Source organism: Schistocerca americana, chromosome 1 (assembly GCF_021461395.2).
Source record: "Schistocerca americana isolate TAMUIC-IGC-003095 chromosome 1, iqSchAmer2.1, whole genome shotgun sequence".
Taxonomy (NCBI): Eukaryota; Metazoa; Arthropoda; class Insecta; order Orthoptera; family Acrididae; genus Schistocerca; species Schistocerca americana.
In genome coordinates, this window is record NC_060119.1 from 396,650,259 (window position 1) to 396,672,761 (window position 22,503).

Consider the following 22,503-nt stretch of genomic DNA (forward strand, 5'->3'; position numbering starts at 1 on the left):
GATGTTGACATTCCTTCGCCTGGGTCTGGCAGCGAGTGGAAATGGAGTGCGGAAGCCGTCACAGGTCAACAATGGCTCTGTTTAAGAGTCGTGTCTATCTCGAATCTTGAGGAGAGCGCGGGAGATTACTCTGGCGTACTTGTCAACTACGAGCTCCTAGACTAACTTCACATCGTGAGCCATTTTATGGCTGAACTTTTGGATGTGATTGCTCCGTGTGGTCATTTTGATTTTCGCTAGTCATTCCTTAAACCACTTGGACGTAGGTCCGGGATGCTTGGTATTGCAAGTCCATATAAGATATTTTGAACAAGACTGTCACAGAGAAAACAAAAGACAATAGATCAGTCCAAACATGTGAGTGCATTCTCATTCCCCGAGTAAACGTAAGAATCTTTTTCAGTTTTATTTTTTTGCAGGATGTCATACTGCCAACTTGAGTCGCTGATGGACTACTTTATTTATACAACCAACTCCAGTGCTCTGATAATCATCAGATTTCTATACACCAAATAAAATGATACCAAGACAACTACGAGTGAACCGCCTCCATTACCAAGTGCTTTGCTGCTATGCTCTGGGACGGGAAGGGAGTTTTGTTGGTGTAACGCATGGAGCGTGGCACGGTTATCATTGCAGCCACAAAAAGCGTGACTTTTCGACATCTACAAGGGCAGTTCAGATCAAGCTAAGAGGAGTGTTGTCATCAGGCATTCTCCCTCTTCATGATAATGCTCGGCTGCATCACACGTTTATTCCGCAGTTGCGTGCCTATGGAGTAGTACTCTTTTGGTAATTTACTGTCAAATCCGTCACAGTTCGCTTTAATTGACGGGAAGTCATCGAGTGAAATCGGGCGTTCCGTAAGGATGTATTATAGGCCTTCTGCTGTTTTTAATGTATATACACGATATGGGAGATAATGTGAACAATTCTCTTACATTGTTTGCAGATGATGTTGTCGTTAAACGTCTAGTAAATTCATCAGAAGACTAGCATGAATTACAAAATGATTTAAACAGGATACGTGTGGGTGAAAAGAGGAAAAATTGAGACCGAATAGCGGAAAGTATGAGATCCTCCACATGAGTAGTAAAAAGAAACCGTTAGATTTCGGCTATACGGTAAATAATATAAATTTAAAGGTTGTCGATTCAGTTAAATACCTAGGGATTGCAATTAAGACAACTTAAATCGGAAGGATCACGTGTATAAATGTTTTGGGGGAAGCCCAAGCAAAGAACGCATTTTATTGGCAGAATGCTTAGAAGACGCGACAAGTCTGCTAAAGAGACTGCCGACGTTACGCTTTCCGTCCTCTGCTAGAGTATTGCTGCGCTGTATAGGGTCCTCGCCAGATAGGATTCATGGAAGACATCGAAAAAATTCAAAGGACAACTCGTTTTGTGTTATCCCGAAACAGGGGAGAAAGTGTCACTGGGGTGGCAATCATTAAAACAAAGACATAGTTCGTTGCGCGAGATCCTCTCATGAAATTTCAGTCACCAACTTTGCCTCGGAATGTGAGAATATTTTGTTGATGCCCACCTATATTGAGAGAAATGATCATTGTGATAAAATAAGAGAAATCAGAGCTTGCTTTTGACGCCAACTTATAAGCGAGAAATGGTTATGGTGATACAATAAGAGAAATCAGACTTTCGTGGAAAGATCTACACATTATTCGTGGGCGGGGCAGTCGATGTACAGTCTGCTGTTAGCGGCGAAGAAACGTCAGTTGTGCATTAGCTCGCTTTGAGACCGCTGCCAAGCAAAAACATTGGACCTATCATATCGGCAGTTCTGGTAGATAAATCTTAATTGCGTAAGTCATATTAATTACATTCAGTAAACACCCTAGAATAAAAATTTACTAATAGTAGTATCAAAATCTGATGCAAAAATTATCGCAGAAGATCCGACTGTTATCGACGATAAACTGCGTAACATAAAGTGATTAGTAAGGTATAGGATTGGTAAGCAAGGCACATGAGCTGCTGGAGTGGAATGCTGACCGCATTTTGAGGATATAAAAATTTATTTTCACCACGTTAATTAAAACAGAGCACTGGTAACAACACAGATGATTAATTAGCATTCGCAAATTGCGGTGATCTACACCGATTATTTAGTTGTGTAAAAGCAATGACAATAATTCAAAAAATTTTAAAGGAAAATCAGACTTATGGCCCAACTTTAAATTAATAAAAAAATACTTTAAACAGCTATAGCTTTAAACATAATTGTAGATCCAACCTCACTACTTGTGAAATTAAGTCAACTGTCAGGCGTTGTGAATACGAAAAATAACAATTTGTAAAAGATATTACGTTTTTTTAAAAAATACTCAAACAGAAAGATCTCATAAATACGTGAATTAGCTATTATGAAAAACATTCGGAAATGTGATTTTATGACAGCTTGAAAGATCTACACAGCAGTCAGCACATTCTAGACGTTTGGCGTTTACATCGGCCGCGCGTCTCATTTTCGTGATCCAAAGCTCAAGTGACAACAAAAGGCAGGAGGGTCTGCGCACACCAATAACGGCCTCTAGAACACAAAAACCCAGTATTGATACACAATTCACTAAAATACTAAAACCAACAGCCAAGCTCTTATGCCAAATGCAAACAGATATTAAACGTACTATTAAAGCAATAGTTCATTAAACAATCTCCAATGACGTGAAATTTCGCTTGATAAATTTATAAACCACAATTAGTTCAAGGTGACAATGGCCAGACAATCCGCACACAACCTTAAATACCAAAGCACCATCTGACGGCTCAAAACTGTTACTATTATAGATTCCTACGCTGAAGAAGTTTGCAGATACAGTTTAAATTGTCAGCTCAAGTTTTATACAGAGAATAAACTTTGATTCATAAAATTGACCACTTAACATAATAATAGTAGTAATAAAAAAAGGAATCGCCGAATTTCGGGCACACACTAATTGAAGATAAATGCAAAGGAACCAGGGAACAGCGCAGTTATATGGACTTGCAATACCAAGCACCCCGGACCTACGTCCAAGTGGTTTAAGGAATGACTAGCGAAAATCAAAATGACTACACGGAGCAATCACATCCAAAAGTTCAACCATAAAATGGCTGACGATATGAAGTTAGTCTAGGAGCTCGTAGTTGACATGTACGCCAGAGTAATCTCCCGCGCTCTCCTCAGGATTCGAGATAGACACGACTCTTAAACAGAGCCCTTGTTGACCTGTGACGGCTTCCGCACTCCATTTCCGCTCGCTGCCAGACCCAGGCGACGGAATGTCAACATCTCGCGTCCTCACAGTACACTAAGCGCCGACTGACTACTCGCGATGCTCCGTGCGCTGTCTTCCCTCTGCCACTGCCCCCGACCGAGTCCCACCTCGCGAGCTGCGGCCGTCCTAAATAGGGGGCGATAGCCAACCAGGACGCTGCAAAACGCGAGACATCGACAGAGAAACTATCTTGCCAAGGGAATCGCAGAAGCCGCGGCTCAGTGACAGAGGACATGTTGATATGACGTCATAAACATTAAGACCAGGGCCGGACGCTGTGCAGTATGGGCGTGGACACACACCTATAAACACATACCTGGGCAACGCTAGTGGTATTAATACTTCAAGAAATTATCTTCCAAAAAGAATTACGTGAGTTCAGTCAAAGATTCTCTCTCTATATATATTTCAGTTAAACGTCGACCAATCATTACTGTTGATACCAACGTCGGCGAGTGCAACTATGTGATGCTAGCGTATTAAAACTCTCAGTTATAGGAAGTTACGTTATTTGTAATTACTTATCACATCCTCAATGAGAAAACTAATAACGTTTAATTTATAACGCCTATCACATTCCTAAGCTTTGATATTATTCCAAGATTCACAACTGATGTCACTTCTAGTAAACTTCCTAAATCAGAGATTAAACAGCACTTTCTTTTTGCGTATATATTTCAAATCTCGGTTGAGCAAAAATAGTACTGTTGTTCAGATCTTCAGACAGATCTCGGTGCAAAAAAAATTGGATTCAGTAGGTGCTTCCAAAATTAATAAATTCCAGAAACACTTTTATCTTCGTATCCCAAGGAACAATCCGTTTTATTTCGCACCACTAATACACACTTCCGCCAGTTAAATAATTCCATATGCATCTGTCAGCCGGCGCGGTTACCATAGGAGTGAGCACACAACACTGGCATTTTCGTAATGAAATAGATTTACATTGCTTTTACGACATAGGCTGTAGCGTCTAATGCCGCCGGCACACGGCACGACTTCTTTGACGTCATTTTGCGCTCTCAGCGCTCTCGAGTGGAGGTTGTCGGATTTATTCAGCTCGCAAACCATACAGTTTGTTTACAAAAATGGACGCATGCAGAGTTCCTAAGTTAGCTCTAATAAAACGCACATTTCTTTTCCTGACCCTATGCTATTCATGTTATTCTCTCTGTGGCATTCATAAATAAAAACATTAATATCCGTGTACGTGTAGTAAGACAGAAATGGAAGATTGATGTCCACTCAGGAAAGAAATCAGCTTATAAAAGGTCATCAAATGAAGCACACTTATTCCTGACAGATCGCGACTTTTATTTACATAACTTCAAATGTTACAGAAATTATTTCTGTTAATTCGTATGGTAATCCCACAACCTTTTAGAAACCGCGAAGTTGAAAAAAAAAAGGGTGCGGTGAGGAACTGACTCTGCTCCGAAAACAAACGTTCATTGTTTATCGCGGTGCCTCAACCAATTACGCTATGCTGTACTTTAAGTTCTGAAACGTTATTGACGTTTAGTTATGAAATAAATTATAAGAATAGTGACCGCCCCGATAACTGGCAAAGGGGCCCGGGTTCGACTCCCGGCTGGGTCGGAGATATTCTCCGCTCAGGGACTGAGTGTTGTGTTGTCCTCATCATCCCCAGCGAGACACAAGTCGCCGAAGTGGCATTAACTAAAAAGACTTGCACCAGGCGACCGGTCTACCCGATGGAAGGCCCTAGCCACACGACATTTCCGTTTTTTCTTTAAGAATAGTGACAAGTTTTCGTGAATGTTACATGAGTCGTTGCCTTAATACGGCTTACTCTAATTACAAGCGAGTTATATCGTAAAAAGAACAAAATACGAAAATTCTTTAACCATCAATAAGACGTTCCCCGCCATTTCATTACAACAAACGGTACCAATTCGTTCTCGAGGCATTCAACGTGCTGATGCTTAGAAACAGCACTATATTCGTAAGACCTAACGTATAACATAAAATCCATCGAATATGAGATTGTGCTGAACACAACACCATGCCGTTTTTCTTTCTGCTTGTGCCGTTGGGAACGTTCATCTTTCCTATTGCTTCTACTTTACGTGGCACGTTGCCGAAATATCGCAGAGCTTATTTTGTGTTTCACGTGGTGAAACGGGTTCTCAACGAGAAATAGCAGGAAGTGACGCCACAAAACTAATAGAGCACCACGTCAATGTTAGCTAATTCGTCCCGTGTGCCGAAAGCTTTAGGGAAACGTCCGCCATCTTCTTATTGCGCGTGACCGACTGCTCTCTGAAGTTTCCGTCCGCCGACGTCAACATTCCGTGCGAGATTAAAGTTCCCTTCGTCTGCCTCTAGTCTTCATGAATCATACGAAAGAAAGAAAAAACACATCTGTAGTCTTCAGAAAATTAACCTCATTCATAAACATTGTCTTTGTAACCGTGAACGACGCTTTACGACAAGTAACTGATACAGGAAGAAGCCCTGCATTAACGTAGTGTACGGCTGATATCCTTCCCCATCCCTTGGTAGTCCGAGCTTGTGCTCAGTAGCACTACCGACGGGATGTTGAACTCCAACCCTCCATCCTTCCTTTCAGCCAAAGTAAACACAAGATAGGTACAGAAATGGCGTCCTGAGCTCTCAACCAATCGGCTTGATATCAACTGCAGTCACTCTCTCCAGCCACTTTTTGCAGTGCATTCCATTAACCTTTTAGATTTTATTTATCTTTTCTTGTTAAACAGGAATCATAATTAGAAAATTAATTTTCGGTGGCTTGTGTTAATCAGATACACTGTACAACACAATTAAGGGGAAACCCCGACATCGTCTGCCATTGTGATGCACAAGTTCGAAATTTGGCTCAAAGGTGCCTACAGCATTTCTTTGTAATGGCGCGAAAGCGTGGCGCCTTTGCGACGTCACCCTCTGCCTCGGCGACGTTTCAAATTTCAACATTCGAGAAAATGGAGAAAGTGTCACAAATTAACTCGAGGTGAGATGTGGCTTAATGACGTCATACTGGCACCAAAGTTCACCCCAATTCTGCCCAGCGCCACCGTGGACGCCTCACATGACGGAAAGGACATTGCACGCTTTCTTACACACACTTGACCCGTTCTTATGACACCACAATAGAGCTCAGAACCGCGGCGCTCAGCGTTGAAATCACACTATTTTCTTGTAGGTAGTAGCCGAGGAAAACATGTCAGACACACCGATGTTCCGTATGGACATGGGAAGCCCTCATGGGGTGCCATAAACTGCGAAAGTGCGTCAATGAAAACACTAATTTCCTTGGAGCTTGAACAAGGTTCGCGGTTGAAATTAAAAAAAAAGGAAAAAAATAGAACACCACGTCAATGTTAGCTAACTCGTCCCGTGTGCTGAAAGCTTTAGGGAAACGTCCGCCATCTTCTTATTGCGCCTGTAGTCTTTCGAGGTGCACCTGCTTAACACCACAAGGCTCCAAGTTCTTCCTCAAGCTGTAACCTTCCTCGAACTCTACAACTGCATAGAGAATTCACCGAACTTGGCAGTACCCCTAGTCATTCAGCGTTCAGCAGTCAGTCTGATTGACTGTGTTGTTGAAATATGCAGAGTGGTGAAATTTGTATTTTTTCAGCAGCTGACTTAAAGTTGTAAAAATCGCTTTCTTTCGCAACAGTCACTGCGTATGTTATTGTGGAGTCAGTGATGGGGGTGACTAAATCTTTCGGAACTTCACAGAGAGCAACCCTCTTTTGTTTCTCACTGTGGTCAAAATCACGATCGCATGACATAAGAGAGTCCCTTCACCAAATAACTGCTTGTGTTCTATTTTCGTAAAGTAACCCTTCACTGTTCGGTAAGTAAATGATTTCATGCAAGTAGTTAACTACACTCTCATAATCATAACGATAATTTTTTTGATACGAAATTCGTTTCAGTAACAAATGAAATGCATTAAAACTCTTCAACATTACTTACGTTCCTTTCAAGAATTATAATAAACATTAAAGTTACAGTCAAGGTCTAGATGGTGTTTGGGGGATCTCTCTAGAAGGAACTACAATATTGTCTTTTCGATTACATTCCTTTCCTTTCGTTGCCTAATCTCTTCCTGTCTCTTTGAGGACTACTTTCACCTCTCTTCCTCCATTTTGGCGCAGTCTTCCTTTCCATTTTGCAGTACTGTGTATTATTCATATGTAATGATCACCTCAGCAATGTCCAGTTGTTGCCAATAAACCGCACGGATACTTAAAAAATGGTTCAAATATATGAGACGGGAAATGATCTCTTCAGTCAGATGCACACGAGATCGAATTCTTACGGGAATCGGGGAAACAACGCGATTAATAAGGATAATGGGCAATTGGCACTTCATCAGTAGTGTGTAGATATGATGAGAATTTGGGTCTTACCGCAGGGTTGCTAGAGTAGTCCATGCAGTTGCCACGACAACTGTGTCCGGTTGGCTAATGCGGTATGGGCCGCTATTATGTCGGCCGCACTTCAGATGTGTGCGCCGCCAGTTACGCCGCCGCGTTTCGTACAGCCGCCACCATGGCACGATGTCGCCGACACGAGCAATTACGCCACTGGCAATGAGATGCAAGCATCCCCTCTCTGGAGCTCTAGCACTCTAGCGGCGGATGTACTTCAGTTCTAACATTCATGCACCGACACAATTTTCGGTATTTGCCGGTTGAATAACGTTTAAAGACCTTCGTAGTAGCCAGGCTCGTGACCTACTAAATGAGTACTGCACTGAAGACCGACTGATTTGTAAATTTGCTGTATCTGTATATGTTTCTTAACGGGGTACGACGTCAAACGGGTCGAGTTGGTGCAGGAGAGGCAGCACAGGAAGTTTTTAATTTCCACTGTCTATACTTTTACTAATAAATTCATAAAACTTTGTTAGCCTGACCAGGAATGATTCAGAATTCACACTCATGGCAGTGGAAGTTGAAAAACATAGCAAAATAATTTTTTTTTTACATGTGAAATTTCATAATTATCCCACTTACTATTGGCTGAATTTGTTGCGATAGGTACACTATTCTTCATAAGTAAGAAAGATTCTACGATGAATTTTGCACAGCATACAAACCATACTTTCAGGTGTATGAAACTTTAGAAGTTTTATCTAAACATGAAGTTTAAAGTGCAACAGGTTATTGATTTTCTCATAAATTAAGTACACTGCTGGCCATTAAAATTGCTACGCCACAAAGATGACGTGCTACAGACGCGAAATTTAACCGACAGGAAGAAGATGCTGTGTGATGTGTTGGCAAATGTGCCAACACCTTGTAGATAGAGGAGGCCAAAATGCACGCTATCTAACGCAGGCGGGCGTGAATTCTGGAACAGGATAAGTAGTGACTTCTAACAAGAAAAGTATGCAGCTCCCTGAATACTTATCTTTATTCCATCCTTGTGGTACATCGCTCTTGATAATACAAATAAGACTATCTTCAGATACGGTTAATGGCGCCTTGCTAGGTCGTAGCCATGGACTTAGCTGAAGGCTATTCTAACTGTCTCTCGGCAAATGAGAGAAAGGCTTCGTCAGTGTAGTCGCTAGCAAAGTCGTCGTACAACTGGGGCGAGTGCTATATCGTATCTCGAGACCTGCTTTGTGGTGGCGCTCGGTCTGCGATCACACGGTGGCGACACACGGGTCCAACATGTACTAAATGGACCGCGGCCGACTTAAGCTACCACCTAGCAAGTGTGGTGTCTGGCGGTGACACCACATTCCTCCCCCGCAAATCGGCGAACGGTCGTGTTATAAGGCTTCCGCCCGCCGTGGGGAGGACCCCATGTTGACGTATGCGATGAGGTGGGGAGCCTAACAACAGGCGAGGCCGTGCCACCCGCACCCGGCCATTCGGTCCGAGGGGAGCTAGGAAACGCCTGAAAACCTAGTCCAGGGTGCACGTCAACATGCCGTGTATGCGCCCATAATGAGACAGGAGGGGCCGAAGGGTCGACCTCCATTGCGTCGGGGTACCCGACGCGCGATGACATCATGTGGTCCGGAGCGGGCAAGAGTTCCATGGCGGAGGACAGCTGGTCACGGGACGCGATCGGCGGCGCGTGACCCAGGGAGGCGCTTGGCGGCTGCAGCGAAGCGTCGAATGCGGGCGGCGCCGGCGGGAGAACAGACGGCGGCGGCGGCGGCGGCGGCGGCTGCGGCGGCGCGTCGCCATGGGGCAAAATGGAAGGCATCGTCGGTAACACCTGGGGATGAGGCGAGCCAGTAGATGGGTCCCCAGGGCGCTGACTGGACGGCACCGTCGCTGAAAGCAGACGGGGAGCGGCAGAACCCGTGCGACGACAGAGGCGCAGCTGATTGAGATGCCGACGCACCTCACCAGAGGCCCCCAAAACCAAATACATCGCGCGGACGAGGCAGCGAAGAATGCGCCCTAAGAGCCAACGCCGTGAACCTCGATAGTTGCGATAAAATACAACGTCGCCTGGAGCAAAAGCAGGAGTCTGCCGCTGCACAGGAACCTGATGCGGCGGATGCAGTAAAGACATCAAGGTTCGATGAGGACGACCATGGAGCAACTCAGCCGGCGAGCGACCATCTCGGGGCTGAGAGCGATACGAAGACAACGTGTCCTCCCGAGAATGCGATTCTTTCAACTTCAACATCTGTGACTTGAAAGTCCGGACCAATCGTTCAGCGGCACCGTTTGACTGAGGCGAAAACGGCGCGGATGTCAGATGTTGAATACCATTGGCCTGGCAGAATGACTGAAATTCTGCGGACATGAATTGTGGGCCATTGTCGGAAACAATAGTCTGCGGAAGACCTTCAATGCAAAAGATAGCAGACAACGCTTGGATGGTGGCAGAGGACGTCGTGGAAGACATCCGGACAACAAAAGGAAAATTACTGAAGGCATCTACCAGAACCAACCATCGAGCATTCCAGAATGGACCAGCAAAATCGATGTGCAAGCTTTGCCAGGGGGAAGTGGCTTTTGGCCATGCAAAGACTTTCCGCGGTGGTGCGGATTGTTGTTCGGCACACGCCATGCAAGAAGAACACATATTCGTAATCGCAGCATCGATTCCGAACCAAGTACAGTGCTGACGAGCAAGTTGTTTCGTTCGCACTATACCCCAATGTCCTTGGTGAAGAAGCCGTAAGACAGAGGACTGTAACGAACGTGGGACCACGACCCTAGACTGATCATTATCAGAACGCAACAACAAAACACCACGTCGAACAAAAAGTCTCTCCTTGTGAGCAAAAAATCGGCGAACCAACGGATCCTCGATCCGAGATTTTGACAAAGGCCATTGCGTAGCAACAAAACGCAAAACGGTAGCAAGGATAGGGTCAGCAGCTGTGGCTGTAGCTACACGACGAAAATCAATCGGAAACGATTCGACCACTTCATCGGTTTCCGCATCAATGAACATGCAAGCAAGTTCGGAGGAATCGAATGCTTTATCCTCAGCAACAGGCAAACGGGACAACGCATCGGCGTTTCCGTGCTTAGCAGTGGACCGATACAAGATATCGTAGCGGTACTGCGAGAGGAAAATAGACCAGGGAATGAATTTCTGCGCTGTACGCGGAGATACAGGCTTGTTCGGATGGAAAAGTGACGTCAAAGGTTTGTGGTCTGTGATGATGGTAAAGTGACGACCATACAAGAAATCATGGAACTTAGTAACACCAAACACGAGAGCCAAAGCTTCTTTCTCTATCTGTGAATAATTCCTTTGCGCCGATGAGAGCAATTTGGACGCAAAGGCAATAGGGCGATCATGCGAGCCAACTTTGTGCGCAAGCACAGCACCGATCCCGAAATCCGATGCATCTACCATCAACAAAAGGGGTTTCCGGGGATCGAATGGCGTAAGGCAAGTATTTGAAAGCAACGCCGATTTCAACTGGCGAAAGGCGCGTTCGCATTCCGTCGTCCAGACAAACGGAACACCTGTACGGCGTAAGCGATGAAGCGGAGCTGAAATGGAAGAGGCATTGCGCAGAAAGCGATGATAATAGTTAATTTTACCCAACACACTCTGTAGCTGCTTCACATTTTGTGGCGAAAGCAATTCTTGTATGGCACGGAGGTGCTCTGGACTCGGATGTATGTCTTGGGCATTGATGACATGGCCCAGGTATGGTAAGTCACGAGCAAAAAACACACATTTGTCCTTCCGCAAGCGAAGACCATTTTGTCGCAATACCTGAAATAATGTTCGTAGGTGTGCTAAATGCTCGTCGGCCGTCTTTCCGGAGATCACAATATCGTCCAGATAGTTCGCAGCAGTAGGGACCGACGCAAAAACAGTTTGTAAATATTGCTGAAACAATGCAGGGGCGGATGCACACCCGAATGGCAGTCTTTTGAAGCGGAACAAACCAAGATGCGTGTTAACCACCAAGACGCGCTGGGATTCGGCGTCCACTGGGATTTGCAAGTACGCATCTGCTAGGTCCAACTTGGAAAAGTATTTACCCGGGCACAGTTTATCAAAAAGATCTTCCGGGCGGGGTAAGGGAAAAGTTGCAGTCACTAGTTGTGGATTCACTGTTGCCTTGAAGTCCACGCAAAGTCTCAGTTTTCCGGAAGGTTTTGGCAAAATTACTAAGGGTGAGGCCCAGAGAGAAGCTTGCACACGTTCAATTACACCTTCTGATTCTAAACCGTTTAATGTTCTTGCGACCTCATCACGCAATGCGTGAGGAACATTGCGCGCTCGAAAAAATTTCGGTTGCGCATTTACTTTCAGTTCCAAGTGTGCTTCATAGTTCTTAGCGCAACCAAGGCCCGGTGCAAAATGTCTGCAAATTCTTCACACAAACGAGAAACACTGTCTGAAGGCACAGTCTGATTCACTGATAGGACCTGATTTACTGTAGACATGTTAAACAACTGAAATAAATCTAAGCCAAACAAGTTCACTGCAGTAGAAGAACAAAGAACATAAAATGACACAAGTTTTGTTTGTCCCTTGTATGTTGCAAGAAGGCTGCACTGTCCGAACACAGGAATTTTCTGTTCTGAATATGTAGTGAGCTTAACATTTGCGGAACGCAACGGAGGTTTGCCCAGTTGTTTGTACGTGTCGTGATTGAGCAATGAAACTGCAGCTCCGGTATCGAGCTGGAATGGTATGACCTTGCCATTAAAGTCCAAATCTACAAAAAGTTTATTGTCCTGCTGACGACAAGAGCGACTGTCTCGTGCAATTTGAACCGATAAAGGTACAGCATCACTTGCTAATTGACGTGATTTCCGGCGACGTCGACGCACACGTTGTGTGGGACGAACACAGTCACTGTTAGAGAAAGTGGCACTGGACGAAGCGGAATTAACTACATGAATGTCCATGGGTGAAGGTTCACGAGCCTGTGTGTCCTTGGTTCGATTCCGGCGCGAAGCAAAGGGCCTGGAATGATTGTGATTGTCTGATCGGAGCTTTTTCTGGCAAACACTTTGAACATGTCCTTTCTTATGACAGAAAAAGCAAATAGCTTGGCGTGACGGGCAATTTTCACGCGAATGTCTAAGAGCACACCGCGGGCATGGTTTCATTGCATGTGTATGCTGTCGCGGCACACCTGGTTTAGAGCGTGGCGTCAGCTGTGCGGACGTGCGCGAGGGCAATTTACCGGGCCGCGCAGCGCGCCCGGCGGGCCGGTTAATGTTACACACTGCTGGCGAAGTTTCAAAAGATTCCTGAGCACAGTCAAGTGTGTCTTGCCTATCCAATATGTCTATCACTTGTTGAAGGGAGGGATTAACTAGTTTCAAAATCTGTTCCCGTATGCGAACATCAGAAACGTTCTGTGCTATTGCATCACGTACCATTGTATCTGAATAAGGAAGGCCACAGTCACATTCAAACGCACAATCCCTAGTAAGGCCTTGCAAAGTTGCAACCCACTCCCGATTAGTTTGACCGGCCGTACGTTTTGTATGAAAGAAGGTATACCTATTTGCAACTACATTAACTGTTTCTTTGAAATAGGCGTCCAATGCCGACAAAATTTCTTCGTAGGACAGAGTTGCTACGTCTCGTCGGGGAAACAATTTCACTATCACACGGTACGTTTGCACGCCGACACAAGACAAGACAATAAGTGAGGCTGCTGCTCGTTACCTTGAATTCTGTAGGCGGCGAGATGAAATCCAAACTGGCGGGACCATTCCGTCCAGGATTCGTGCGCCGCATCGAAATTGCGAAACGGCGGTGCAACTGCATGGTGTGGCTGCGGTAGCGGTGAAGCGGGGGCTGCCGCATCGGTTTGAATGGCACGTTGACCCTGGACGAGCTGTCCAAGGGCATCCAATAACGCCTGCGTCTGCTGATTCTGCAAGCGATAAAATTCGGACAGTACATCTGGCGAAGCCATGACACAAGTAAATGTAAGCAATTAGAAAGAACACGTTTCCCTCGTCGCCAATGATGTGTTGGCAAATGTGCCAACACCTTGTAGATAGAGGAGGCCAAAATGCACGCTATCTAACGCAGACGGGCGTGAATTCTGGAACAGGATAAGTAGTGAATTCTAACAAGAAAAGTATGCAGCTCCCTGAATACTTATCTTTATTCCATCCTTGTGGTACATCGCTCTTGATAATACAAATAAGACTATCTTCAGATACGGTTAATGGCGCCTTGCTAGGTCGTAGCCATGGACTTAGCTGAAGGCTGTTCTAACTGTCTCTCGGCAAATGAGAGAAAGGCTTCGTCAGTGTAGTCGCTAGCTAAGTCGTCGTACAACTGAGGCGAGTGCTATATCGTATCTCGAGACCTGCTTTGTGGTGGCGCTCGGTCTGCGATCACACAGTGGCGACACGCGGGTCCGACATGTACTAAATGGACCGCGGCCGATTTAAGCTACCACCTAGCAAGTGTGGTGTCTGGCGGTGACACCACACTGTGATATGCAAATGGTTAGCTTTTCAGAGCGTTGACACAAGGTTGGCGCCGATGGCGACACCCATAACGTGCTGACATGAGGAAAGTTTCCAACCGATGTCTCGTACACAAACAGCAGTGGGCCGACGTTGCCTGGTGAAACGTGTAAGGGGGAGAAATGTGTACCATCACGTTTCCGACTTTGATAAAGGTCGGATTGTAGCATATCACGATTGCGGTTTATCGTATCGCGACACTGCTTCTCGCGTTGGTCGAGATCCAATGACTGTTAGCAGAATATGTAATCGGTGGGTTCAGGAGGGTAATACGGAACACCGTGCTGGATCCCATCGGCCTCGTATCACTAGCAGCCGAGATGACAGGCATCTTATCCGCATGGCTGTAATGGATCGTGCAGCCACGTCTCGATCCCTTAGTCAACAGATGGGGACGTTTGCAAGACAACAACCATCTGCACGAACAGTTCGACGACGTTTGCAGCAGCATGGACTATCAGCTCGGAGACCATGGCTGCGGTTACCCTTGACGCTGCATCACAGACAGGAGCGCCTGCCATGGTATAGTCAACGACGAACCTGGGTGCACGAATGGCAAAACGTCATTTTTTCGGGTGAATCCAGGTTCTGTTTACAGCATCATGATGGTCGCATCTGTGTTTGGCGACATCGCGGCGAAGGCACATTGGAAGCGTGTATTCGTCATCGCCATCCTGGCTTATCACCCGGCGTGATGGTATGGGGTGCCATTGGTCACACGTCTCGGTCACCTCTTGTTCGCATTGACGGCACTTTGAACAGTGGACGTTACATTTCAGATGTGTTACGACCCGTGGCTCTACCTTTCATTCGATCCCTGCCAATCGTGCTTTTCGGCAGGATAATGCACGACCGTATGTTGCAGGTCCTGGTCGGGCCTTTCTGGATACAGAAAATGTTCGACTGCTGCCCTAGCCAGCACATTCTCCAGATCTCTCACCAATTGAAAACGTCTGGTGAATGGTGGTCGAGCAACCGGCTCATCACAATACGCCAGTCGCTACTCTTGATGAACTGTGGTATCGTGTTGAAGCTGCATGGGCAGCTGTACCTGTACACGCCATCCAAGCTCTGTTTGACTCAATGCCCAGGCGTATCAAGGCTGTTATTACGGTCAGAGGTGGTTGTTCTGGATACTGATTTCTCAGGATCTATGCACCCAAATTGCGTGTAAATGTAATCACATGTCAGTTCTAGTATAATATATTTGTCCAATGAATACCCATTTATCGTCTGCATTTCTTCCTGGTGTAGCAATTTTAATGGCCAGTAGTGTAAAATACAGAGTTTCATACACTTGTAAGTATGGTTTGTATACTGTGTAAAATACGTCGAAGAATCTCTTACTTGCGAAGAAAAGTGTACCTATCGCAACAAATGCAGCCAACACTAACTCAAAATGTGATGAAATTGAACATCTAAAAAAATTTGTGTTATGTTTTTGAGCTCCCACTGCTATGACTATAACTCCTGAATCTTTACTGGTCATGCTGAAAAAGTTTTATGAATTTATTTGTAAAATTATAGACAGTGGAAATTAAAATTTCTTGTGATGCCTCACTTGCTCATTGTCGGCGCTTTTGACGTCCTATCCCCATTAAGCTACTGTTAAGAGCTGACGCCGCAAGTACAGCACAAAATTGCTTATTACGTTTGCTATTTGATATTAGATGTAGAATAAATTAATATCTCAATTCTCTGTTCATGAACAGCTCTGTTCCTCGCTCCTGTATCCACTAGAGAACTTTACAGCGTGCAAGGAAGTTATAGCAGCCCAGTGGTCAAAGCATCCGCCTACAAGCCCGAAACCACGGTTCGAATTCCAGTCTGACATAAATTTTGAGCTTTCTCCAGTGATTTCAATCAGTACCTGGTCGCAACCAACGTCTGTAATTGCTATGTATCTTGGAATATGTGTTATTAGCCTTGGCAGTTTCAGCTGAATTTCACCAACAACTCAAATTTTCCTCTTTCTGCGCTTGCCCGTTATTTATTTACATGCCACAATTATTGAATTGCATGCACGAGGTAGTCTCCAGCAGTGGTGGCGGACAGCCAGTCCGGTAATCCCGGCGGCAGGTTATCCACTTTGTGGAACACCGCGCGGGCCATGCGATGCCCACCGCACGGAGGCGTCCAGGCGGCGAGGCGTTAATATCACAGGCGGAGCGCGCTGCCACGCCGCGGCCAATAACAGGGATCAGCCGAAATTGCGGGCCGCTGCCTCCGCCGCTGACGTCACGCCTTTATTACGGAGGACGCGTGGCGACCGAGCGCCGGCCCGGCGGCCACGCCAGGCGAGCCGAGCCCGTTAGCAATTCCGGCGGCGCCTCCGGACGCCGGACCAATACCTCGCGGCACGCCGCAGCGCCGCCGCGGGCATACCTGCCGCTGCTACCTGCGCGTCGGCCGGCCGGCCGGCGCTGCCACTGCCTCCAGCGTCCAGTGTCCTCACTAAAATTGCATGCGCTGCGGCTTCTCGCCCGTAGCTGCACGATTTTCAGCCGAGTCCGGTAGGAAAATATCTCAGATGAGGCGAAGAAAGGCGCTTTACTAAGTACATAATTTTACGGTAAACGAACTACAGCCCAAAGCGTCACTCTGTAACACTTCGGTTCAGTTTACAATGATGAATGCTATAGAAAGAATAAACTTAAGAATATAATTTTTTGAGGGAAAAACAGTGTAGAATCAGAGTTCGGTAGTTGCAGATCAAAATTATAGTATATCAGCAAGTAGTTTAACGTCTAAGTACACCAAAGCCACGGAAGCTCCGTCATGGAGAAGGCAGTGACGTTAAACTCTTGTGATGAAAAACATATAAAAAGGCCTGATCGTTATTATTGCCGCCTTTTTTTCCTTGATTGTTTCGTTAAATGGCGGGGAACCCGTGTCAGTCAGCGAGACAATAATTAGATTGGACTTTATCGTGTTAAGATTCACGATAAACTGTTTGAATATTACGGAGATTAAAAGTGATGTAGTGCACGATCTCTGACTGTTGGTACCAAAGGAGTATTAAGGGGATTTTTAGGACTTTAGTGCTAGATTGGAGCTTTACCGAATATGGACCACAGAAACTCAAATTATCTGCTGATACGATTGAATTCAGAGGTACCGGTATTCAGATATTAACGTGTGGACTTTTGAAAGTGTCGTGTGCCGTTAGTTGCGAATCTGGACGTAGAACGCGTGCATATCGGCATTTGAGGACTATTTAGATTCCTCCAGGCTAGGAACCTTTTAAATAGACCATCATCCATCACCATCTTAATCCTTGAATATAGAGTGAAAGTAAAATACAAGAGTGTTGTACTTACTTCATTTACCTAGTACTAATCAGTGAAGGTTTTACGGAACCAAAGCTATTTAGCAGTAATTCAGCACCATCTAGCGGAAAGCGTAGGCATTAACTAACATGCTAACTAAAGTGAGCGTTTACGTGTTTTACGGACTGCTTAATATGAACTTTTGTGACTCTTTGACGTCCCCACTCCCTCCGGAAGGTGGCGCAGGCTGTCTTAATCATAAAAGGGAAAGTTTTAGCCGGGAAAATTACTAAATAAAAGCGATATTTACAAGACTCGCAGTAATAGCAAAACACAAGGCCCGCACCTCATCGGAGAGTCGTCGCTGTCACGTCGGCAAGTAAAGCCGGAAAACCTACCGACGATACGTATCTACGAGCAGACGTCGACGTGGAGTACCTAAAAAGGGAACCACAAGAGAGTCGAGGATGCTTCAACCTTCAGCTCTTCAGCATGTTTCACCAAGCAAGCATGCGACTTTCAGGACTCTTATAAACTCGTACCATACACTGACGAGCCAAAACGTGACTACACGCCTGATAGCGCGTTGGTCACCTCTCGAACGCAATAAAGCAGCGATTCCATGTAGGATGCACTAGACAAGTCCTTCCTATGTTGATAGGTACAGGAGTTAAACAAAAATGTCGAAACGGTGCCCCCCTCAGCTCTTCATGAATGTATCACCGGTCCAGCGTGCAACTTGTAGGAGCCTTAAAAACTCGTTCCATACACTAACGATCCGCCGGCCGGAATGGCCGAGCGGTTCTAGGCGCTACAATCTGGACCCGCGCGGCCGCTAAGGTCGCAGGTTCCAATCCTGCCTCGGGCATGGATGAGTGTGATGTCCTTTGGTTTAAATAGTTCTAAGTTCTAGGGGACTGATTATCTCAGAAGTTAAGCCCCATAGTGCTCAGAGCCATTTGAACCATTTGAACTAACGATCCAAAACATAACTACACGCTTGATAGTGCGTCGGTCACCTCTGTAATGCAATAAAGCAGCGATATTGCATGGACTAGCAAGTCCTTGCTAGGTTTCCCCAAAAGTACTGGGGTTGGACAAAAATGTGGGCTCGTGGGGTAGCCGCGCGGTCTGGGCGCCTTGTCACGGTTCGCGTGGATACCCCCGTCGGAGGTTCGAGTCCTCCCTCGGGCATGGGTGGTTGTGTTGTCCTTAGCGTAAGTTAGTTTAAATTAGATTAAATAGTGCGTAAGCTTAGGGACTGATGCTCCCATAAGACCTTACCACAAATTTCCGAACTTTCCAAAAATGTGGAAACGCCGTGAGAAATACATGCTTGAACATAAATACAGACCAAAGAAATTACATTGTTCCAGAGCCCTTTTCAAGTCTCAAATGCCTATGATGTACATATGCAGACTGAAGCGACAAGTGAAAATTTGTACCAAGGCCTAGATTCGAACCCAGTACTCGTGCTCCCCAGAGGCCCTGAGGTGTGAAAGGGAATGTGGATTGAGGAGGGAGAGCGCGCTAGGGTAAACTTTGCAGTTATGTAAAGTCACTGTGCCAGGGTGGCGTAGTGGTTAACATATCGGCCTAGTGAGCAACAGACCCGGGTACGAATCCCAGCATTGGTACAAATTTTCATTTGTTACTTCAGCGGTATGTATACATGATAGATGTATGAGATTTTAAAGGTGTCTGGAGCCATATAGTTTCATTTCATTCCCCCATTCCTTTGATTCTGAGGTGCTATTCCAACAATGCAATTAAGTTCTGATTTAGGGCGATTACCAAGTGCAATGAGGCGTGAATGGAAATTTGGATTGAGGAGGAAGGCACGCTAGGGTGCAAAGCAACTGATGTACTGGTTAGCGCATTTGTCCAGTGAGCGGCAGACTCGTTTTCGAAAGCCGGCCTTGGTACAAATTTTGGGTGAGGCAGCTAAGTCATAACATCACTTGTATATCTCCTACCGTAATAGATACAAAGATTCCGTTTGGACAGTGAATTGCAGGGACAGGGACTACTTCAATACATCACATTTCATGTTTGTGCTATTTTTTATTAGAGAGATATGAGGCCATCTTTGTTTTTTTATGGAACCCTATGTTAAATTTTAGCGTAACATGATGGGCTTAAAAAGACGGTTTCAAATATGTGTGTATGATAATATTTAGGCGAATAGTTTTTGAGACATACGTTCTCGTATCGTGTTCCTCCTTCGAAGCAGCGTTGTCCAATGCGACCTTTCCTGTTGTGTAGAAAGGTTCAAATGGCTCTAAGCACTTTGGGACTTAGTATCTGAGGTCATCAGTCACCTATACTTAGAACTACTTAAACCTAACTAACCTAAGGACATCACACACATACATATCCGAGGCACGATTCGAACCTGCGACCGTAGCAGCCCCACAATGACATTTCCGACGATGCCGCACCACACGTTAACACTCCACGGTTGCTGATGCTGTACTCTCGAAGCCAATGACAGTTCTCTATTGACCAGTAATGCATATTATGCAATTTTACATTACCGTGGTTTTTGAAAGTCGATTCATCAGTAAAAAGCAACCGTTGAAAAAACTTGCCTCGTGATGACTGGGTGTTGTGTGATGTCCTTAGGTTAGTTAGGTTTAAGTAGTTCTAAGCTCTAGGGGACTGATGACCATAGATGTTAAGTCCCATAGTGCTCAGAGCCATTTGAACCATTTGAAAAATCTTTGGATCATCTTGTAGGAGCTGCAGAGCAAACCGGAAAGGTTCCTGGCGCGGTTCGAAATCCACACCGGAGAGTGCTTGATGTAATAGAGGTGAAACGGGTGATATCTATGCCGGTGCAATATGCGTAGAACACTTCTCTGACTTATATCGCATTCCGAGGTGACATGTCGCGACGAAACAGTGGGGTCGTTATGCGCCAACGCTAGAACGCCCTCTTCATGTACCTCGCCAGTTGTAATTTTCTGCCTTGTCCTCTGTATGGCGTTCCATGATCCCGATTCAAATAGTTTCTCGCAAATACGTGCAAAAAGCTGGCGTGTGGGACGCTCACGACCAGGATACAGCTCTCCGTATTGATTTGTTGGTCTAACATAATTTCTTCTACTTTCATCGTACACTAGAAGCATATCTAACTTTTCTTCGTTGGTGTACATGTCTGCTCCAAGAAACTGTGACGGAAATGCGATGTCTCATTATCCCAGCAGCACATTTATACCCTTCTCTCCAGCTATCTCATGCGTAACCTTACGGCGTTATCGAGTAGCAGGAAAACAACGCCTTCCCTGTTAAGTTCCTCAGTGGTCAACAGGAAAAGTCACATTGGACAACGCCGCTTCGAAGGACGAACACGGTACGAGAATGTATCTGTGTCTCAAAAACTATTCGCCTAAATATTATGATATACACATATTTGAAACCATCTTTTTAAGCCTATCATGTTCGTTAAAATTTAACATAGGGTTCCATTTAAAAAAACCAAAGATGGCCTCGCATCTCTGTAATAAAAAACAGCACAAACATGAAATGTGATGTATTCAAGTAGCCCTGTCCCTGCAACTCACTGTCCAAACCGCATCTTTGTACCTATTACGACTGGGGAGATACAAGGGGTGCTATGGCTTAGCTGCCTCACACTATATAAATATATAATAAATGCAGATGTCAGCTAGGCCTGCAGATTGTGTTGTATTTAACCACGAACGGCACCTGTGCAGTGTCCTCAGTACGTTGCAGTGTCAGTCCTGCTCAGATCAGCATTCTCTGTAGTTGTGAGTGCATTATGTCGAATCTAAGTGAACTCGAACGTTGGCAAATTGGTGGTACTGGTATGGTTGGTTTGGCTTCCGTAACCAAGGGACACAAAGTATTAGGTTTTTCAAGGGACGCCGTATTGAAGGTCTATATGGCACACGGGAAAAGTGGAGAAACATCATTCGCTAAGTCACAGCGCAGACGAAAATGTGTGTTGAATGATCCTGACGGCCGGTTGTTGAAGACCATTGTGGGGAAAAATAAGCGAACTATAGCTGCCAAAGTCACAGTAGAAAGGAGTGTCGCACCTGCGAAGACCGTCAGCACCAAAATAACACGAAGGGAACTCCATAAACAGGTAACTGCAGGGATAACTGGAATTTTAATACCACATGTCAGTGATGCAAATGGTCTTAACACCAAAACGTGCTGCCGAAGACTTTTAAACTGTGGAGCAGTCGAAGGAAGACGATTGGTCAGTGTTTCACATTGTTTCCAGCTTCTGACCGAGTTTACACCCAAAAGTGAAAAATTGCGGGGCTTAAATGGCGATTTGGATAGGCATATCCTGGTATTCCATGGGCCCCATGGTTTCTCCTCAAGTTCGCATTATTGCCAAGGATTGTGTGACCATTTTGGCTAATCAGGTATGTCCCATAGTGCAATGTTTGTTCCCCAAGGGGGATGCTACGTTCCAAGACGACACTGACCGCGTTCAAATAGCTGGCATCGTCCACTACTGGTTTTGTGAGTTTGGGAATGAATTGTCGATTTCTCCTGGTTACCATAGTCACTAGATCTCAATATTAATTAGTCAATGCAGACTATTTTGGAAAGAATATCCACCTCCATCATCGTTATCTGAACTTGTCACTGCTTAGCAGGAAGGATGCTGCAACATTCCCTTGAAAGCTATTTAGGGCCGTACTGGAAGATGTTTTGAATGCCAACGGATTTCCAGAGACATATTAGTCATGGCAATGCTTTGTATTTTCGGTGTTGTATTCTCATATTTTTGTCTACCCCAATATGTGGCGCTGTACGTCTAAGGGGCCGGCCGAAGTGGCCGTGCGGTTCTAGGCGCTGCAGTCTGGAACCACGAGACCGCTACGGTCGCAGGTTCGAATCCTGCCTCGGGCATGGATGTGTGTGATGTCCTTAGGTTGGTTAGGTTTAAGTAGTTCTAAGTTCTAGGGGACTGATGACCTCAGAAGCTGAGTCCCATAGTGCTCAGAGCCATTTGAACCATTTA